General features: G+C 45.8%; 1 long non-coding RNA gene across 2 annotated transcripts; it reads left to right on the top strand.

Annotated features, from left to right (window-relative positions):
* Nucleotides 1-6971: 6971 nt before the first annotated feature.
* LOC129505954 (uncharacterized) lies at nucleotides 6972-10051 on the top strand. Of its 2 annotated transcripts, none has more exons than XR_008663638.1 (3): nucleotides 6972-7154; nucleotides 7406-7494; nucleotides 9268-10051. It is a non-coding gene; the product is annotated as an uncharacterized LOC129505954 (long non-coding RNA). The 2 variants fall into 2 exon arrangements; XR_008663639.1 differs by lacking the exon at nucleotides 6972-7154 and having other exon boundaries at nucleotides 7169-7494; nucleotides 9268-9452; nucleotides 9559-10051.
* The last annotated feature ends 3906 nt before the right edge of the window (nucleotides 10052-13957 follow it).

Here is a 13957-nt window from a genome sequence, read left to right as displayed (position 1 = left end):
GAGTCATATGCAGGTCTTCTGTGGAAATTCTCTCCCCTCCCCTTCCTTACACCAATTGGGGGATAATCATTGGGTTTTGGTGGAGACACACGAGCTGCAGGGAAGTCAGGACGCTTTAGTCCTGGCCACACATCTCATGGTGCCTGTGCTACGCTCAGATTATTTGACTGGGTTTCCCCCTCTGACACGCAAGAACGTTGGAAGCAGGAGTCCCAAAGTCCCTAAGATTTTTTTTTTTTAGGTTCTCGGTCCAGTGGATGACTCCAACTGTATCTTCATTTTTGTAGCCAAAGATGAAATTTCCCTATTCGCTGGTGCTTCTGTCAGACAATAATGGAAAAGAACAGGATGTGAAACCTACACCGATGTTGATATTTTGACATTTCTATTAAAGATTTCATGGCAGGGACGCCTGGGCTGCTCTGCGGTTTAGCCCCTGCCTTTGGCCCAGGGCGTGACCCTGGGGTCCTGGGATCAAGTCCCACGTCAGGCTCCCTGCATGGAATGGAGCCTGCTTCTCCCTCTGCCTGGATCTCTGCCTCTCTCTCTCTCTCTCTCTCTCTCTCTCTCTCTGTGTGTGTCTCTCATGAATAAATGAATAAAAATCTTAAAAAAAAAAGATTTCATGGCATATATAATTAGAACTAATGGCTATAACTATTTTAACTGTCTATGGCTTGAAATGACTTAGATCATCCCTGTCCCTCATTAATATGTTAAACATAAAACCGGGGGGTGGGGCAGAAGAGGACGTACTCTTGTCCAGCAGGTTAAGAGGAAGCTGATCCAATCTGTGGAACTGGTCTTGAATTTACTGACCATTACTTTATTTGCTGACTGTAAAAATTCTAGCATAAAAAATAGCACTCTCAGCAACATTTTCAAACATGAAGGCCAACAATATTTTATTTAGCATAGCATTTGTAAAATCTAAAGGCAATTTGGAAAAATAAACTAAAATAAAGGCAATTTGATAAGAAAAACTGGCCATGGGGATCCCTGGGTGGCGCAGTGGTTTAGCGCCTGCCTTTGGCCCAGGGCGTGATCCTGGAGACCCGGGATCATATCCCACGTCGGGCTCCCGGTGCATGGAGCCTGCTTCTCCCTCTGCCTGTGTCTCTGCCTCTCTCTCTCTCTCACTGTGTGCCTATCATAAATAAATAAAATTTAAAAAAAAAAAAGAAAGAAAAACTGGCCATGTAGGGGAGGAATAAAGGATGCCATCCCTTCTGTTGGCTATACTGAATTATTTTTCATTTAGTCTCTCACAATAGTAGTTATTCTCATCTTCTCCCAGGAAGGCCGGGAGTCAGAAGCTTCATTTAATCATGAAGCTTTGTGGTCACTTTAAAGTAGCTGCTCTTAGGGGATCCCTGGGTGGCGCAGCGGTTTGGCGCCTGCCTCTGGCCCAGGGCACGATCCTGGAGACCCGGGATCGAATCCCACATCGGGCTTCCGGTGCATGGAGCCTGCTTCTCCCTCTGCCTGTGTCTCTGCCTCTCTCTCTCTCTGTGACTATCATAAATAAATAAAAAATCAAAAAAAAAATTAAAAAAAAAAAAAAAGTAGCTGCTCTTAGAAGACTTTCCTGTGCACTGTGGAAGCTCCATCCTGAGAAGCGAGTGAAGGTCACTCCAGCTGAGCTAGAGCAGTTTACTTAACCTCTCTGTTTCTGTACTAGTAAAATGGGTTGTTGTGTAGATTCGAGCTAATATAGTAAAAGCACCGAGCTGCTCTCTTGCACGTGAGGATACTATATTTAGAGAAGAACCCAATTCTCAACCGCTCCCCTGGGAATAGCTGCAGGAGAGCGCAGGATCTCAGGCTTGAGACTGTTTGCAAGGAGCTTTTAGCATCATGCAGCTGTCCATATTCTTTCCCCAAATTTAGCATTTAAAAAAATATATCTTTTATGAACCAGGTCCAGCTTCAGGTATGAGGGGCACTGCTGTAAACAAAGCAGAAAGGGACCTTGCTCTGCTGGGACAAACAGAAAAATAAGTAAACAGGATACATCAGATGGAGATAAGTGCTATTTAAAAAAAAAAAGTATGGAGATAAGATAGAGAGTGATAGGGAGGGAGGGATGCTGTTTGGGATAGGGCTTTCAGGTCAAATAAGATCAGCCCCTCTCACCAGAAGACACTGGAGCAGTGTCCTGAAAGAAGTAAGAGAGCTCTGAGTTTGTGATATGAATCCTGGGCAAAAGATGTCCCAGACAGAGAGAACAGTATGAGCAAAGGCCCTGAGGCAGCAAGAGCCTCCGCATGTTCCACTGAAGAGGCCATTATTGTGGCTAAAGTGGAGTGAACAAGGAAGAGAATGGGATTAGGGATTAAGACCAAATAGCTGGGTAGGGTGGCCAGATCAAATAAGGCCTCGTAAATTAAAATAAGGGCATTCCTTGGCTTTTATTTTGAGTAAAATGGGAAGCCATAGAGATTTTTGAGCAAAGAAGTGACATCACCTGACTTTACAGGAGATTTTATAGTGTGATGCAGAATCAGGAAAATTGGGAGTGGGGTGGGGAGGATAGGGTGGACAGGGAAGAGACCACCAGCCACAGGTGGCTATTTTAAGGCAAATCAGTTGAAATTTTTTAAAAATACAAATTCGAAAAAAAAATATAAAAATAAAAATTCGTGTTCATTGCACTGCCCGTATTTCAAATGCTCAATAGCCACATGTGGCTAGTGGTTACTGTGTTGGACAGTAGGATAAAAAAAAAAAAATCCGTCACCACAGAAACTTCTGTTGGATCGTGCTGATGGAACCCTAAAGGCCTTTGTTGGGTCTTTGGCTTTTACTCTGAGTGCCTGGGAAGCCACCAGAAGCTTCTAAGCAGAGGAGGACGTACTCTGAGTTATGATTTCAAAAGACCACTAGGCTTGCTATGTTGAGAACAGAGGCAAGTGTGGATGCGGGGAGACCATTTATCGTCTAGTGGAGAGATGATGGTGTCTTGTTGAAGAGGTGGCAGTAGTGATCATGAGAAATGGCTTGGTTCTGATACAGTTTGAAGGCATAATCCGTAGACTTTTCTGGTGGAATCCATGTGTGATTTGAGAAGAAAGTAATAAAAAGTGCTGTGGGTGATGATGACGGGAGAGCATGCGAAGCACAAGTGGAAGGATAGAGCACACAGAGGAAAAATCCCGTTCATCACGAACCGGGGACGATGCAGGGCTGTGGCTGGAAGAAAGAGATCTCGGAAGCCCTCATCTGAGTATTAGAAGATGAAGAGGTAAAGGGAGAGACAGGTGTCCTGGGAGGGGAAGATGGTGGAGAAGATTTCAGACACCAAGTTGGGAAGGGCCCCCTTTTGTGGTTGGGGACCACGAAGCCGTCTGTCCCTTTGGTTTCCTCCAGTCTGACTGCTTATGTGCAAGGTAAGGGGGCGGGGGGTGACCGGGTCGACGTCACTCAGGGCTGAGGTTTTCCAGGATGGATTTGTAGGAAATACAGAGAGGAAGGGAGTTTAAGGGACACTGTAATACGGAATCTAAACCGACAAAGAGGAAAGTGAAAAAAAGCCGAAGGCTGATGAACTGGGAGGAAGTAGAGGGATCAATGGCCTGGAGGCGCTAATATTTCTAAGAACAGCTGCAGCTGTAGACCACGCAAGTTGGAAGGAGAGATGTTTCTGGCAACATTGAAGGCTGGAGTCAGTAATTTGGCAGGTGGAGGTGTTTCAGGTGACGACAAGTCCAGGCCTTTGGAGTCTCTGCAGCTGTATCTCCATTCTGGGCCGACCTGCTACGTCCCCGAGTCCCAGGTGGGATGTCCTCACTGTGCATCCCATGTAGGCAGGTTTGGTAACCTCAAGAGCGGGGGGTTTGGGGCCTACCCCCCATGGTTCCAGGCCTGTCGCAGATTGGCCCTGTAACCGTGGACCTTGAGGAAATGAACTTCATGGTCCCTTCCATCTCTAATCTGTAACTCCATGGCCTCATTATAAAATCACAGTCTTTTTCCAAACATTGACCTTCAAGATGGACCCTGGGGGATTTGCCTATTAAAAATATGCAACTTTGCAAATATTTATCTGCTGTTTCTTGGAATATTAAACTCTTGGAAAGCTGCCTTCTAGATCATGTGACAGAACCTTGGCCACGTGGTCATCAGAGCCAGTTTGACAGGAATTGTACACCCGCCGCGTCGGGGCCGCGGTGCTCTTCAGGCCCTGCTCTCTCCAATGCTCTTATGCTCCTAACCTCTCTCTCTCTCTTCTTTATAAAGAACTTATTTAAGGGTTGGCTCAGGCCACGGTCCTGGGATGGAGCCCCAAGGGGGGCTCCCTGCTGGGGTTGCCTGCTTCTCCCTCCGCCTCTGCCTCTCTCTCTACCTGCTTGTGCTCTCTATCAAATTAATAAAATTTAAAAATATATATTTAAAATAGGCCCTATGCCCAATGTGGGGCTCAACCTCACCACCCTGGGTGAGAGTCACATGTTCTACCAACAGAGCCCGTCAGGCGCCCCACATTTTCCATTCGTTCATTCATTCATTCATTCATTTTCATTTTTCTCTTTTAATTTTGTTAATCTCCTTACAGGAGAGGCACTCAGGAGCTCCTTCAGCAGAAATGATAGAGGCTGTTGCTCTCAGAATCGGACGCAGTGTTGTGACCTGTAAATTCCTATGAACATTTGAACATTTTATTGATATTTATTCAGGAGAGATTCCAAAAGGACAAACCGCCCCCCCGCCCCCCGCCCTCCCCTACTCCTCACCAATCACTCTTCCCTCCTTAGGGCTGAGAGAGTATTTAGAACAATCTAAGGTAAATTTTTAACAGGATGGTCTAGCTTGGGCTTTGTAGGCTTGACTAATGAAGTAAGTGGTCGTTTTTTAGCTAAAATAACTGCATTGTTTGGACAAGTTTTCTCCTTTGAGTTTTCTAGGGTCATTAGAATGATCTAACTGCCTTACCTGCTATTTGAACTGGCCGAGCCTCTGGAGGGACAGAAAACAAAAGAAGGGTGTTGAAATGCAAATAGATAGCTCTAAATTCCAGGCCCAGGCTGCCAAAATAAAGCCAAAGCTGACAAGGAGGGTCTCCACGGAGGTCTGTGGAAAGGCTCCAGAAAAATCTCACACGATGTATTTCTTTTCGTGGATCGGAGTCCTCCGGTAGGTAAGAAAAACAAAAACAAAATAAAAACAAACAAAGGATTTCATACTTGGAATTTGCTCGGTGCCAGTTGAATGGCTAATTGTTTCTTGTTTTCTCCCTGCCCACCCCCCGACTTTTTTTTTTTTTTTTTCTGCCTGAATAGATAATCCTTACAAAACATCCATTCATTCTACAAGTGAAAATTTCAGGAATACTCGACACTGGCCTTGGCAAGACTAATGGACCGAGATTGAGTGATGGATTTGTGTGTGTTGTGGCTGACATGCGTTTTGGGGTTTTGTATGCTAGTTTAAGAATATTTTAGCATTAGGAGATTTAGGACATTTTAATTAACGAATACGACGAAGGCTTAAACTGGTAGATGAAATGATAAGACACAACATTGTTTTCGTAGCTTATTTTTGAGCAAAACCTTGATTGTTTCTGTTGCTTTAAGAAAGGACCTGCTGATAATTAACGTGAGCTTTCTTTTCTGTCTCAACTGACCACTTCGACTGACGTGTAAACAATGACTTTCTAAGGGAAATAAAATAAGGAGGCGATACAGCTTAGCAAAAAGGACACGCGATATCAGATTCATAATAGTGAAATTGAATTCGGGCTCCTGTTTGGTTTCTGCTGTGAACTGGCTGCGTGACTTTGAAGGAGTGATTAAGTTCCTTAAAAAAAAAAAATATATATATATATATATATATATATATATATAATCGGAATGAGAAATATGTGGTAGTGAAAAAATTATTTGTGAAAGTGTTTTAAAGTCCCATGAGAAAAAGCACACCCAGAAACCACAGTTGGGTTGGCTTTTTCACTGAAAATATCTGACCCTGTCAGTAAACCTAAATTTTAGTATATTAGTTTTTTATTTTATTTTTTCAGCCATCTAATTTCAGGTGCTTAGGAACTCTTCAATTTGTTAATGGAAAGAAACGCCACAGACGCGGGATGGCTACACAGCAACTTTATTCTGGTAAAATAATCTCCTAAATCCTTGTATACACAGCCTCTCACTGTTGGCTTTATAAGGTCAGCGCAAGCATACCAGCCCCGTGGCTGTTAGGAGCTCAGCCCGGCCAAGATAGCACTAACTCGAACAAACATACAAAACAGCAAATAGTTTCAACAGGGCCACTTGATTTGTGTGTAACCCAGTCTGAACAGAGGATTCTGGAAAAAAAACAAAAAAACCAAAAAACTGACCCAGCCTCACTGGCAAAGTTACGTTAGTTATGGAGGTGGTGAGATTGTATCAGTGGAGGTTGGCCAGGCCTTGTGAAAAAGCAAAGGTTAGAGACAGGAATCTTGAATTCAGATACTCTGCCGCTTCGAAGGACCACAGCTGGCAGGGCAACTTTTCCTTCTGGCCGCTCACTGCTTTTGAAGGAGAAAGCTCTGGAAACTGATATGCCAGTTCCCAGGTCCTCAGAGAAGCATAGTCTGGTGAAGAAGTAAAATTCTGCTGGGGTTAGCAGAAGCCTCCTGGTTTTAGGAACTAGGGATGTCAGGCTCCCGGATTCTGAGTTCCAATATTGACTCTGTCCCTGAGTCACCCTGACCAGTCATCCACTGTCCTGTGTTTCCCTCTTTAGAGAAGAGCTAAGACTCTTGACTTTTTTTTTTTTTTAAGTAATCCCTACACCCTACGTGGTTCGAACTCATAACCCTGAGATCAAGAGTCACACGCTCCACTGACTAAGCCAGCCAGGCGCCCCAGACTATATTGACATTTTCAGAGGTTGCAAAACACATTATAAAAGGATAACAACGGCACTAAACAAACCCATGATTATGAAATATTAGAGGGGTGCATTTTAATAAAGGTAAGTGCATTCTTTAAAAAAAAAGATTTTATTTATTTGAGAGAGAGCACACAAACACACACACAGATGAGCTGGGGGTGGGGGTGCAGAGGTGGAGGGAGAAGCAGGCTCCCCTCTGAGCAGGAACCCCGGGACCCCAGGACCCCGGGACCATGAGCTGAACAGAAGACAGACCTTTAACCAACTGAGTCACCCAGGTGCAGCCCCCACCCCTTTTTATGTTTATTTATTTTTACTTTTTTTTTTTAAAGATTTTATTTATTTATTCATGAGAGACACAGAGAGAGAGAGAGAGATACAGGGAGAGGAAGCAGGCTCTGTGCAGGGAGCACCACGTGGGTCTCAATCCCCCGTCTCCAGGATCACACCCTGGGGCCGGAGGCGGCACTAAACCGCTGGGCCACCGGGGCTGCCCCCCACCCCTTTTAAAAAAGATTTTCTTTTTAAGTCATCTCTACACCAACGTGGGACTTGAACTCAAAGCCATGAGATCAAGAGCTGCTTGCTCCACTGAGTCAGCCGGGCGCCCCCACGACGGTAAGTGCACTCTTTTGATAATTGGAAGTTGATAATCTTCATGTAAGAGTAGAGAGTTTAAAAAAAAAAGAAGAAGAGTAGAGAGTTTGATTTCCAAATAGAGTTTTAGGTGTAAAGTCTCTTATTCCAGACATTGCAAATTGGGTCCTGGATGACCGTTCGTCTCTCTTGCTTATTGAGAGGGAACTGTTAACAAGGTGCCTTACGGGAGTGGTTCGATTGCTTATCAGCGCTCAGACCCCCAGGCTTTCTAGAAATGTGTATTTAAATTTAGTCACCTGACTTTCAAAGAGGGAGACTAATATTTAAGTACAGGGCACTGTGTATGGGTTTCTGTACATGCTGCAAACAAACCAGACGTACAGAGTGGATTCTCTAGAGACCTTGAAAAAGTCTTTGGTTATGAAGGGAATTGATCGATCACCCATTTTATTCCTCGCTTTCCCAGGACAGCTGTTGAGCACCAGCTTGAGTTTTGAATTCTTTTTTTTGGACATCACTTAGATGCCTCATTAACACAGCAAACCTTTCAAAGATGGACCTCAGTGTTAGTTTTCTTCGTGGTACCTCTCATCATAAAAAAAAAAAGTGTATGATTTTTAGCTCTTCGTCTTTTCAGCCTTCTTTAGACTGCACCAATCTGCCAGTCCTGAAATCCTTTTAGTTTTTCCCTCTGTGTCCAGCATCCCTCTTCTGATTCCTAGTAAAAAGTGGATGATATTCCCATCATCCCAAATTAACAGTTATTATTTTTTTGGACCTGTTTCAATTTGTTTTAATGACCTAAAACACTGAAGATCAAGTTTCCTTTGAATACTAATTCCAGTTCCATTTTATCCTTCTAATCTCACCTCACGGAGCCCCTGTTCAGTTTGATAAGTGCTTTAAAAATATTTTATTTTATTTTTAAAAAGATGTTATTTATTCATGAGAGACAGAGAGACAGAGAGAGAGGCAGAGACACAGGCAGAGGGACAAGCAGGGTCCCTGTGGGGAGCCCGATGCGGGAGTTGATCCCAGGACCCCAGGATCATGACCTGAGCCAAAGGTAGATGCTCAACCGCTGAGCTACCTGGGGAGTCCTTAAAAATATTTTATATATATTTACATGTACTCATAATTTATATGTAGTATTGTTTTATGAGTTTAAATATATATAAATGGTTTCATATATACCTATTGTTCTATGATTTGCTTACTTTCACAGGACATTCTTTGTTCTCTCTCTCTCTATATATATATATATATTCTCTATTATACATACATCCTCATTATTTTTAATTTTCTGGTATTTCATGGTACAAATAATGCCATATTTTATTAATGAGTCCATTAGTGGATGTGGGTTGATTTAAGATTTTTGCTAACATAAACAATGCTTACATTATTTTTACCGATTAGTTTCTTAGGCTGGAACCAGGATACAGAGTTGCTACATTTTAAATATGCCCAATTTCACTTTTTTTTAAAGATTTTATTTATTTATTCATGAGAGACACACACACACAGAGAGAGAGAGAGAGACAGAGACAGAGAAAGAGAGAGGCAGAGACACAGGCAGAGGGAGAAGCAGGCTCCATGCAGGGAGCCCGACATGGGACTCGATCCTGGGACCCCAGGATCAGGCCCTGGGCTGAAGGCGGCGCTAAACCGCTGAGCCATCTGGGCTGCCCTCAATTTCACTTTTAAGAGAGATCCCCAAATTGATTTTCAGCTGTTTGAAAACTGTTCTCCAAATACCCTTAACACTTTTCAGACTTTTTTTTTTTCTAGGAGGGGCCTGAACCCAACACCCTGGGATTAAGACCTGAGCTGAACTGAGATCAAGAGTCAGATGCTCAACCGACTAAACCACCCAGGCACCCCCAGACTTATTTTTTTAATGTTTTTAAAACAATTTTTTTTCTTGTGATAAGAACTCTTAAGATCTCTTAAGCAAATTTCAAAGATGCAGTAAGGTATTGTTAGCTATCGTCGTTATGCCGTACATTACATCCTTTATCAGGCTTCTTAATTTTTGCTAATTTTAGTGGTAACAAGTGGTTTTTCTCTTGGGTTTTCTAGCTTCATTTCAGTTCATCATATTCACAGTCCTTCCCTCAGGACGCCTCTGTCCCGAGCGCTCTCCACGTCAATCTGCTCAATCCACCCTGTGGCTGCCTCCCTTCGTCTCCAGGTGTCCTGCTGCCCCAAATGAGCGACTCTCCGCTTTCTCTCGTTCAGCTTTTATTTTTCTGCCTCTGCAACTTGATCACGCTCTTCTGTGTTACTTTATTGATCCAATAAATATTTAGTAAGTTCTTTACCTCCTGCCAGATGCTGAGAATGTTAAGAGTGGACAAGAAAGACAATATCTAGGCAGGCATGGAGCTTACTTACCATTTTTAGCAGAGGATGGGGAGGGGCAGAAAGACACCAGTAAAAATACAAATAAGCTAAATTTTCACAGTTGTAGGTACTAAAAAGGCAGCAAGTTCATTTGACTTGCTATGGCGTCGTGTGTGTCGGGTGGGGGAAGGGGCCCTGGGGAAAGTGGGCATGTCCAGGTGGAAGCCTTAGAAGGGCAAGTGCTCAGGGAAGGCTCTGCAGAGGACGTTATGTTCCTCTTGAGAGCAGCAATGCGAAGCTCAGTCAGAGCCCAGGAAGTGTTGCTAAGCTGGAGCCTGGAGCGTAGGTAGCTGCCTCCGTGCAGGGATGGCCTGGGTGTCCTGAGAAACAGCTGCTCCGTGGCTGGGTGCTCGGGCCTGGGAGGGTGCTCAGTACCGCAGGACACGCAGGCAGGAGAGCTGGGCCGCCGGGGCCTGGCTGTGCTCCCTCAACTGTAGTTTGTTTCTTTGTTTAGTAAACTCTGTCCCCAGCGTGGGGCTCTGGGGCCAGTACTCACGACCTGGAGATCAAGAGTCACATGATCTGCCTACTGAGCCAGCCAGGTGCCCCTGTAGTTTGCCCTTTAAAGCCGTGATCAAATCCCCTTTTTCTAACCATCCCCGAGCCTGCCGGCTGAGAACGATCTTTCTGGACCACCTGGCACATGGCCCAGTGGTGTTGCACTTTGGGATCTCGGTGTCTGTTCTTCCCAATTTGCTTTCTTTTTTGTTTCTACCCTATATGGGACAATATTCTAAATTTTAAGGTTTTTTTTTTTTTTGTTTTGTTTAAGAATGCTACACCCAACAACAGGGCTCAAACTTAACCCCAAGATCAAGAGTTGCGGGCTTTACCTACCGAGACGGCCAGGCACCCAACAATACTAGAATGAGGAAAGGAGAAGGAGAAAAGGTACAATGCACAAGCCTGTCCCTTCTGATTGAGTCACTTTGGAATGAACTGAGTTTCGGTGAAACACACTTTCTTTTAATGTATCCAAGCTAATTTTCAGAGGCAAGTAATTTAATTTTCTTGAATAATTGATAAGAGCAGTTGTAATTCCCAAAGTGACTGTTTTTTACCCGACCCAGGTTTTTTTCTCCAGAATAACAATTAGTGATTAATTGCCATTAACAATTAATAGTCTTGAACAATGTTGACTTTTTTTTTTTACTTTTTATTTTTTTTAAAGATTTTATTTATCTATTCCTGAGAGACACAGAGAGAGGCAGAGACACAGGCAGAGGGAGAAGCAGGCTCCTTGTGGGGGAGCCCGATGTGGGACTCGATCCCGGGACCCTGGGACCACACCCTGGGCCGAAGGCAGGTGTTTAACCGCTGAGCCACCCAGGGATCCCCATTTTTTTAAGTTTTTAAAAAAGTGTTAACATGGGGCTCAGACGCACGACCCTGAGATTATGAGCTGCACGCTCTGCTGGCCGAGCCAGCCAGTACCCACCCCCAGATATCTTGTTTTTGGTGCTGTGCTCACTCTGAGCTTGAGCTTTGTATGAAGAACTGACGGTACGTTACCTGCAACGGGGGACTTTTCTCCTGCATCACCAGCTGCTACTGTGTGCTAGAGACCGTGATACGTCTTTTCAGGTGGTTATATATATATCCCTTTATCTTCAGGATAATCTTTGAGCTGTGTGTTATTTTCTAGTTGGAAAAAAAAAAACTGGGTTCATAGAGGTCATATTCGGTCCCCACTTTATAGAATTAGCAAATGGCGAGCAGACATTTAAATTTGGGGCTTCTGACCACTTCTCTGTGAAGCTGCCATGCTTTAAATAATAATATAGCAAACACCAACCACGTGCTATTTCCAGGCACAATCTTAACCACTGTGCTCTTAACTGCTGTGATGTGCTGCTCATCTCTCCTTCCTTCTCTCTCATTTTCCCCCCGAGCATTCATCAGACAGTGAGAGGCAGTGGGTGCAGCCAGAGGCCTGGTGCACGGGCCCCGGCAGCCAGATTGCCCGGGTCAGGGGCTTCTCAGCCGGCTTACTGGCCGTGTGGGCAAATTACTCAGCATCTCTGTGGTTTGCTTTCCTTATTTTTAAGGAGGGATAATAGTCCTCCTTAACGTCTCACCTCCTTGGGTTAGTGTAAGGATTAAGGGGGAAGAGCCTCGCAGGAGCCCGAGGTGGTGGTGGTGAGGCCTCCCGGGCGCTGGGCCTCCTGCCGGGGAAAGGCCTCGCCCTCCCGTTGCACCTCAACTACAGCTATAACATTTTTGGACAAAATAACCGCTGCTCCGGGTTCCCTTGAGTTGCCCAACAGGCGGGGGCTCCCCAAAACTCCGTTTTCCAGGGCTTGGAACGTCTCAAATGACTCCTGAATCTGTTCTTCTGGTTCTGACCATTTATCTCCAGCCAACTCCCAAATAAAAGAAAACCCTATGTGCATCCCAAGCTCAACGTGCTCAGAACCAGGCTCCCGGCCTTTTCTTTTGGGGGCACAGCCCGTGTCCCGGGTCCCCGGCCAGGGAGGCTGCGAGTCCGCCCGCCCACTTAGAGACCTGGAGCTGCCCCGCCCCCGCCGCCCGCCACCTGCCGCCCGCCACCTGCGCTCCACCTGCGCTCCACCTGCCCGGGGCCTGCACTCGGCTCGCAGCCCGAACCGGGAGAGCTCCGCGGTGACAGGGGACCTCGGCCCCAGTGCGGCCTGGGCCTGTCGCAGCTTGTCCCCCAGCCTTCCACCTGGGCCTCAATCTTCGGCTCCCTCTCCACCCTGTGGCAAGCGTTATCTAAAACACAAATTTGGTAGGACTTGGCTGCACTAAAGCCACCAGGGGTGCGGCGCTTGATGGCTCGGCCATTAGGCGTCCCACCCTCGGTTTGGGCTCAGGTCACCAGCCTCTCAGGGTCCCGGGATCGAGCCCGGCACCTGTGGGGTTCCCTTGCTCAGCCGGGAGTCTCCTGGTCTCCCTCCCTCCCTGCCACCCCTCTGCCCTGCCACCTGCTCAAGCTCCCTCGGGCTCTCTCTCTCAAATAAATAAATAAATCTTGAAAAAAAAAAAACCCACTGGTGGTTCCTCTTGCATGTGTTAAAGTCTAAACCCCTCACTACCTAAAATCCCCTCTTGATCTTTCCGTGGCCTCTCCCTCCACTGTGCCTGGGCCTCAAGTCCCTGCTAGACCAGGCCGCTTCTGCACATGCTGCTCTGGCCCTGGAGCCCCCCACCCCCCTTCTCCTCTTGGCTTAGTGAAGTCTTTTTTATCCTTCAACATTTAGTTCATAAGCCACATCCTCTGTGAAGGCTTTCAAAGAGGGCCGCAGACAGCCCCTCCCACCCGCGTACCTCACAGCCTTCTGAGCTCATAATTTGGGGGAACACACTTGTGAATCAAAAGTGCACATCTGACAGTTTAGACAGCCCAGCATGTGCTCCCCTGGCAATGGCACAGATCACTGAACAAAATCCAGAAGAACCTCATGGAGAGGATTCCTTGTTCTCCCTCCCACTAGCCGGCGAGCGGGCCAGGGAGGACCTCTCCCTGAGGGGGGCTGTGTGTATCGGCCGAGGGCCTGGCACGATGCCCCACGCAATCCGTGTTGGCTCGATGTGGGAAGATTAGACCAGGCCTGAGATCCTTCACGATAAGAACGGATCCAAAGCTCATGTGTAAATTCCTCCCAATAACCCAGCAAGCCAAACCAGTAAACGCCATCGTTTCTATCTTGGCTTTATCACCTAGAGCAATTCCCTTCTCCTGGCCTCCACTTTCTCATCTGTGACTTAGGGATAGGAGCAGCTACTTGGAGGGGTCGCTGGGAAGACTCTATGAGCGAATTGAAGGAAATTAGCCAACACAGGACCTGGCTAAGGAGTCTTTGTTTCAGGCACAAAGATATGTGTAGCTCATCACTATAAACAGGAACTGAGAGGCAAGGTCATGTCCTAAAATAACTTCTTAAAGTTAGGATTTCATTGGGAATTTTAAAAGTTAAGACAATGTAGAATGTTACTCATATTTACTAACAGCTTGAGCTTAGGAAGGTGCATCCTCCTAAGTTTTAAAGTACTCTTTGATTTTCCGCCCACACAATTCACAGTCGGGCTGGGGGAGGTGTAGATGCACCATTTG

This window comes from Nyctereutes procyonoides, unplaced genomic scaffold (genome assembly GCF_905146905.1).
Source record: "Nyctereutes procyonoides isolate TBG_1078 unplaced genomic scaffold, NYPRO_anot_genome, whole genome shotgun sequence".
Lineage (NCBI taxonomy): Eukaryota > Metazoa > Chordata > Mammalia > Carnivora > Canidae > Nyctereutes > Nyctereutes procyonoides.
The sequence above is the reverse complement of the archived record's forward strand: the minus strand, read 5'-3'. Positions and strand labels throughout refer to the sequence as shown.